The sequence below is a fragment of the Liolophura sinensis genome, chromosome 11 (assembly GCF_032854445.1).
Source record: "Liolophura sinensis isolate JHLJ2023 chromosome 11, CUHK_Ljap_v2, whole genome shotgun sequence".
NCBI lineage: Eukaryota > Metazoa > Mollusca > Polyplacophora > Chitonida > Chitonidae > Liolophura > Liolophura sinensis.
In genome coordinates this window covers 32,043,113-32,050,952 of record NC_088305.1, presented here as the reverse complement: position 1 = coordinate 32,050,952, position 7,840 = coordinate 32,043,113, and the positions used below count along the sequence as shown (strand labels likewise).

General features: G+C 40.3%; 3 non-coding genes across 3 annotated transcripts; all 3 read left to right on the top strand.

Moving 5' to 3' along the window:
* The first annotated feature begins 2,798 nt into the window (after positions 1 to 2,798).
* Positions 2,799 to 2,880, top strand: Trnas-cga (transfer RNA serine (anticodon CGA)). Its single transcript has one exon. It is a non-coding gene; the product is annotated as a tRNA-Ser (tRNA).
* Positions 2,881 to 3,125: 245 nt separating this feature from the next.
* On the top strand, positions 3,126 to 3,198 carry Trnar-ccu (transfer RNA arginine (anticodon CCU)). The gene has a single exon. It is a non-coding gene; the product is annotated as a tRNA-Arg (tRNA).
* Positions 3,199 to 4,098: 900 nt separating this feature from the next.
* Trnas-uga (transfer RNA serine (anticodon UGA)) lies at positions 4,099 to 4,180 on the top strand. The gene has a single exon. It is a non-coding gene; the product is annotated as a tRNA-Ser (tRNA).
* Positions 4,181 to 7,840: the final 3,660 nt, after the last annotated feature.

The following is a 7,840-nucleotide window of genomic DNA, read 5'->3' as shown; positions in this document are numbered from 1 at the left end:
TTTTTCTGATGGTGACATTTGTGATGATACCTTAGTGGACAGGTGGGAGGCTTTCAAAAAAGGATTGTAAAGATGTAATACGTAATTATTGTTCCCAAGTTTCATTAAGGAAAAAGAGCCAGTTGCTGGATCTACAAGATGAATTGAATGTATTAAAGACAAACCCTGTTGTAAATAGTGATAAGATTGGTAATGTAAAGAAGACTATTAATTGTTTAAATAGAGACAGACATGCGGGATCGGTTATTAGGGCTAAGGCTGTTCACTTTGATAAGGGGGAAAAGCCTACGAAATATTTTATTAGGAGGGAAGTGGGGAGGGGAAAAAAGAAAATGATAAAGTAAATTAGGTGACATGGGAATGAGTCTCGGTCCCATAAATCCCAGCATGAAATTGCTAAATGTATCAGGTTATATTACAAACAATTGTACAGTAAGCAGGATACTGATTTTGTGTGTCGAGACGCGTTTCTATCAGAATTACCGAAGTTAAATGATTATCGTAAAGCTCTTTGTGAGGGCGCATTGACGGAACAAGAGCTCTTGTTTGCTGTAAATAATATGTGTAAATACCGTTCGCCTGGTTGTGATGGCTTACCAGCCGAGTTTTATGTAACGTTCTGGCCTCTGATTGGCAATGTATTTACTGAAGTTGTCAATTGTTGTTTTCGCTCCGGCAGTTTAAGTCCGTCCCAGCGGAGTGGTCTTATCACATTGCTATGTAAGGACCCCAATAATGCAACGGACATAAGGAATTGGAGGCCTATTAGTTTACTGAACGTAGATTACAAAATTGTGTCAAAAGCTTTATGTAATCGTTTAAAATCTGTTATTGACAACGTGGTTAATCAGAACCAAACTTGTGGAATACCAGGTCGTAGTATATTCGACAATTTACATCTTTTACGTAATGTCTATGATTACGTGGAACAGAAAGATTTGAAGGCATGCTTTTTAAATTTAGATCAGGAGAAGGCTTTTGACAGGGTTGATTGGTCCTTTTTGTTCAAATGTTTAGAGATGTTTAATTTTGGGCCCGAATTTTGTGCATGGGTTAAATTACTGTACACAAATATCTCCAGCAGTGTGATTTTAAATGGACACATAAGTGAACAATTTAGTTTAAATAGAGGAGTCCGCTAGGGGTGTTCCCTATCTCCACTGTTGTACGTTTTATCGTTAGAGCCGTTTATATCGGCGCTTAGGAAGTCCAGTGTGATTAATGGTGTTGCCATGCCGGGAACAACTAAGCAGGCTAAGGTTTCTGCCTTTGCGGATGACACTACGGCAATTCTCTCAGATGAAAGTTCCGTGAAAGAAGTGGTTACTTTGACAGAAAATTACGGCAGGGCATCTGGGGCAAAACTGAATCTGTCCAAGACCACTGTCCTACCTATTGGAAATTGGGATAGTTCGTTAGTGCCTGATTTAGGGTTGAATACTGTTCAGAATTCCAAAATTTGTGGAATTTTTTTTGGAAAAGACCAGGCGGAACTCAACTGTACTCGTGTCTTAAATAAAGTTAAGAAAAATATAACTTCTTGGTGTGGAAGATATTTAACTCTTAGGGGGAGGGCTGTACTAATTAACACTGCCGCCCTAGCGGTTTTATGGTTCACAGCACAATGTACTTTGTTACCTGCTAAATGTGTCACTCAGTGTACGCAGATAGTATTTAAATTTTTGTGGAATAATAAGCCTGAGAGTTTAAAGCGGGTTGTTGTAAACATTAAATTTAAGAATGGAGGTTTAAATGTTCATAATGTTGAGTGCAAAACGAAAGCTTTAGCCGTACGACATGTATTAAAATTGGTTTATGGTACTGAGGCCGACTGGAAATATTTTGCGATTTACTGGTTAGGTTTATTTTTGAGGAGTGTTTGTCCTGAATTTGCCAGGCACAGTGTCCCACACTCAGAACGTAACACACCCTTCTACCAGTTTGCGATAAATGCTTTTAAGGAATTCTATAGTGGTCAAACGTTACCTTCTGTGATGTACCGTAGTAAAGTTATTTATGATCAGCTTGTCACGAAAGCCTTACAGGCACCACGGGTGATGTTAACATTTCCGCAGTTGAGATGGGATGTTATTTGGAAAACGGTGTTCCACAAGTTTTTAGATCATAACTTGATCAATTTCTGTTTTAAGCTTGTTCATGATATTTTGCCCGTCAAAGAAAGACTACTGAGGCGTAATATCGCCACTGACGACTCCTGTGTATTTTGTTCTGGTTCGGAAACACAGGACCATTTGTTTGTTCAATGTCATATTGTCTCTCAGGTGTTCCGTGAATTCAGCCGGGTGTTTGTTCTTTGTGGTTGCGTTTTGCCGAGTCTTGAAAAGGACACACTAATTTACAAATCACTTAATTTTCCTCTTAGTCCGGAAGTGAGGGCTATTGTGTTAAATATAATTACAGTGTTATAATTTTGCACTTGGTGTGCAAGAAACCAAGTGGTGTTTCAAAATGAGCAAAGAGATGCAAGTACGATAGTTGCCGTGGCTAAAGGTATGATTAAGACAAGAGTTCATGTTGATTTCTATCGGTTAAATCGGTCACTGTTTAAAAAGTATGGTGTCACAACAAAATCTTCTGTAGTGTATGTATGTTTTCGTAAACGTTTATTGGGAATAAATTCAATCTTTGAAAAAAAAAAACATTTAGGCCTCGCACGAACAATTTTCTTGCATCCAAAGTTGTTGTCAGCAGAAATGAGATAGCAACTGGTTAAAAAAACTTAAATAATGACTGGTCAACATGTAAGAGTAATGGATATTTAATTTGCAATTTTCACAGCTGTGATGGCCGAGTGGTTAAGGCGTTGGACTCGAAATCCAATGGGCAATGCCCGCGCAGGTTCGAACCCTGCTCGCAGCGGTAGAATCTTTCGTAAAACACATTGTTTAAATTCTTTTTGTCTTGCAGGTTTGATAACTGATATTTAGTTAAGGAAATTTTCCTGGCCTTGCTTCATTCTCTCAAGCGATAAAATATTTGATGGAAAGAGAAGTTTTTTGCAACTTTCACGGGAAATCTTTGCTTTGAACACGCACGAAAAAGGTGATTTTTGATAAAATGGCTAAATACAATCTGCTATGAAGTAAATCGTTTTTATTCCGACCGCCTACGTGGCCTAATGGATAAGGCACCGGCCTCCTAAGCCGGGGATTGCGGGTTCGAGTCCCGTCGGAGGTGCAGGGCTCAAATTTTGTCATTCTTTACTTTATTTTTTGCAAGGTGGAAGCGTTCTCGCAGCGATTCTTTTTCACTTTAGCTATCTTAGACTTTTGCAAATTCTACTACTGGCCGTTCTGGACTCGCTGATTTACATCTTTAAACTGCTATAAATTGACACATCACCAGATCATTTTTCTTGCATCCAAAGCGGTTGTGAGAAAAAATTAGGACGCATCGAGCCAAATAAACCTAACTCAGCAAATTCTACTACTTGCCCTTCTGGACTCGCTGATTTACATCTTGAAACTGTTTTAAATTGACACAGCACCAGATCATTTTTCTTGCATCTAAAGGGGTTGTGAATAAAAATTAGGTGACATCCAGTTAAATAAACCTAACTCAGCTAAGATCAATGCTCGCGAGTTATGAATATTTGGGTAGTGTCTTTTAAAGAGATTAATGTGTTGCGCTGGAAATCCAACAGACAATTGCCTTGCAGTTTCTACACTTACTGGCAGCCGAAGAATGTTTTCTAAAACATATTTTTTTGTAAAACATAATTTCTTAATTTTTTTTCTTGCAAGCTCACAGGCTGAGATGTGCCTTAGGAAACTTTTCTGGCCTTGTTCCATTCTCCCACGCAAAGAAGTATTTTATCCAAAAATTATTTTTTTGGCAACTTTCACAGGATTTTTTTATCTTGAAAACGCGCATAGAAGACGATTTTTTATAAAATGGCCTAAATACGATCAGCTGTGAAGAAAATGACATTTATTCTAAACGCCTCTGGCCTAATGGCCTCCTCAGCCGAGGATTGCCCGTTGGAGGCCCGTCAAAGGTGCAGAAATCATACTCCGTCACTTTTCACCTCATTTCTCCAGCAGTTACGATGCTAAATTAAAGCCGGTAGAATACACTGCTGTGATGGCCAAGTGGTTAAGGCGTTGGACTTGAAATCCAATGGGCCATGCCCGCGCAGGTTTGAACCCTGCTCGCAGCGATTTCTTTTTTTCCCTTTGTTTTTGTTAGAATTTTTTTTTTTTTTTTTTTTTTTTTTTTTTTTTGATTGGTGTTTTACGCCGTACTCAAGAATATTTCACTTATACGACGGCGGCCAGCATTATGGTGGGTGGAAACCGGGCACAGTCCGGGGGAAACCCACGACCATCCGCAGGTTGCTGGCAGACCTTCCCACTTACGGACGGAGATGTTAGAATTTTACACATATCACTACTTCCCGTTTTGGAATCGATGCTTTACATCTTTAAGGCATGGGAGAGATTGTGCTAGTCGCCGAAGTGAACGGACGTGTCGGTTATTCTCTGCTGTTTACACATTTGTGCAAAAACAACTCTTGTTTTTGAGACTGATTTTTTGATGAACTGGGAGCCCACAGAGCTTGAGTTTGGCCAGTGGTAACTGTTTGGTGAAGGGCGTGTGCCCAGTTGGATCAGGTATGTCCAAGTCCGTGTCGTTTTCGCCTGTAAACAGGCCAAGCAGAACTCTGTGTCAATCTCTGCACGAAGCAGCCCGGCATTTTCTACGGCTGTCCAGAGGGACTTTATTCCTTTTCTGTCAAGTGTGTTAAATATCAAAACAGAGCTAATAAGTTTTCAGAAAAATTATTTGAAGAAACACTTCTATCTCCGTGTGTCTACAGTGGCTGGGCATAATGCCCTAGTGAGTAAATCCAGTGTTGTTATAAATGAAACGACGTGGTCTATTATGCCCGCGTCGTCGGTTTACCTGAATCTGACGGCCCACTGGGCACCGGATGAAATGTCGGTGACACTATCGAGGCAGCTTTGAAACCCTATGGTGAATGCCTGGGTGTGACGAAACCCAGATTTTCAGACCCGGAGCTCTCTCATGTTCGGACAGGTATTCGGATTTGCAGATTTAGGCCTAGGTGTCACAAAGTTCGTTATGTACCAAATTTTATTAATTTCGGTGGTGACATTGTTATGTTTACCTACCCCGGGCAAACCTATGAATGTCGGAAGTGTGGCCAAAAATCACACAAGGCGGCAGAGTGTAGGGCACTGTGGTGTTCTAACTGCGACGGTTTCTCCCCCCATGAGAATCCTCATACAGAGAAGGACTGTACAGATCCATGCCGAATGTGTGACTTAGGGCTTCATACGGTCAGTGACTGTTGTGCGAGAGCAATGTCGTACGCGGCGCGAGTTAAGGGAAACCCCTACCGACTATGCGCCAGTATAATAAGGAAGGGACCGTAAAACAAGATGACGTTGATGTTGACGTCAGCGACGATGAAGACCCATTCAACGCACCTGCTATGGAACTGGTTCAAGACAGCGAGGAGAACGAAGACGAAATCGACGGGAATGGTAACAACAGCGCCGATGATAACGTCAGCGACGACAGCGAGTCTAATAAGGAGATGGACGTCCAGGAGAATACTAAGAACACCGAAGAAGTGGATGTTGGTGATAACGAAACGTCATCAGCTGTCCCGAGGGTGAAGAATGTGGTCGTGGCTGACGTGCACGCTCCCGACGTGCGTTCACCAGTTCCAGTCGAGGAAAAGCGAGCTAAGTTGGACAATGGCAGTACAGCCGAAGAGGCAGCGTCATCTATCCCGCCCAGTTCCCATCCTACTGATTATGATGGTGTTGATGCCGATCAGTCGTCAGACTGTATGACGCCGACTCCATCTCAGGAGGGGGACACCATGCTTCTGGAATACAGGAAAAGAAAATCGCTTGCTTCTCGTGCGAGGCAGCGAATGAAAAGAGACAAATGAGTTGTAGCGTAATTAGAACCCTCTTATTTGACCACAATGGGTATGTACGCTCTACCTTTACTTATTTGTATAATGAGCTTAAATAATATTCGTTTTGGGACTTTAAACATTAATGGTTTACGGGATCTGTCTAAACAAGAACATGTCAAGCAATTTGTTTTCGATAAAGGAATTGATGTACAATTCTTACAGGAAACACACTTCGAAAACTATAATGACACTAAATATTTGCAAATCCCGGGCGATGCAAGGTGGGCGTATGGGTCAAATCGAAGTTGTGGGGTGGGAATAATTATTAGGTATACGGTAGACTGCTTTATACGGAAAATACAGAGGTGCCCTAACGGTCGCTACATAAGCCTTAGGGTTGAGCTCAACAACACTGCTTTAAACCTTGTTTGTGTATATGCCCCTAATAATCCAAAGGAAAGAAAAGAGTTTATTTCTAATCTAGATAATGTGATGCAGGGCAGTGAGTTGGTTATTATGGGTGGGGATTTTAATTGTGTTGAGAGCATTGAATTAGATAGAGCTGGCTGTGCCACTAATGGAAGGAATGATGGAGTGGACGAAATTAATAATTTGAAAAGAGATTTTGGTATTTGTGATATTTTTAGGAAACTGCATCCGAATAAGAATTGTTACACGTGGTCTAGGCGCCAGTGTGCCAGTAGATTGGATAGATTTTATATCCCTAACGCTGTGTTTAAGTATGTAACCCAGTGTGATGCTGTACACGTGTCTTTTTCTGATCATTCGTGTTTGTCTTTTATATGTCTTTTGAAGATGTCATTTCATGGGGGCCGTTCTACTGGAAGTGTAATACTTCTGTGTTAAATGACACGGAGCTTGTTGATGATATTAAATCCGTCTTCCATGATATTTTCTCTGTCTGTACAACTGGTCATGCAGATCTAATAGACAGATGGGAGACATTTAAAAGGGAATGTAAAGACAGAATTCGGAGTTACTGTAAGGAGAAATCTATGAACAAAAACGTGATTTGTTGGAACTTGAACAAGAATTAAATGCGTTAAAATCTAGTCCAATCATTAACTGTGAGAGTATTGACAATGTGAAAAAGACTCTAAATGCCCTTTATAAGTCGAATCATGCGGGAGCGGTTATCCGTGCTAAAGCTGTTCATTTTGATCACTGAGAAAAACCAACGAAATATTTCATTAGAGGAGAAGATGGTATGGGCAGAAAGAAGATGATTAAAAGTATTACTTGTCATAGTCATTCTTCAATATCCCATGAATCTCAGGAAGGTATTGCTAAGTGTATAATGTCGTATTATATGAAATTGTATACTGAACAAGATACTGACTCCTCCATTCAAGATGAGTTCTTTTCATCGCTTCCGATGTTAAATTGTAAAACTGCCTGCGAAGGCCTTTTGACTGAACAGGAGTTGTTTTTTGCAGTAAAAAATATGTCTAAAAACCATTCACCGGGATGCGACGGTTTGCCAGCAGAGTTTTATGTACAATTTTGGCCCCTGTTTTCGGGTGTGTTTACGGATGTAGTTAATTACTGTTTTAACTTGGGTAGATTAAGTAATTCACATTGTCCTAGGTTAATCACACTTTTATGTAAGGAACCCGACAATGACGAAAGCATAAAAACTAGAGGCCAATTAGCTTACCAGATGTAGATTATAAGATTGTTTCTAAAGCTTTGTGCAATCGGTTAAAAAATGTGATCGACACAATTGTACTTCAGAATCAGACATGTGGAATACCAGGCCGAAGTATTTTTGACAACCTTCACTTATTACGAAATACATATGATTATGTTGAACAAAAAGATATAAAAGGATGCTTTCTTAACTTAGATCAGGAGAAAGCTTTTGACAGAGTAGACTGGTCATTTTTGTTTAAATGTTTCGAG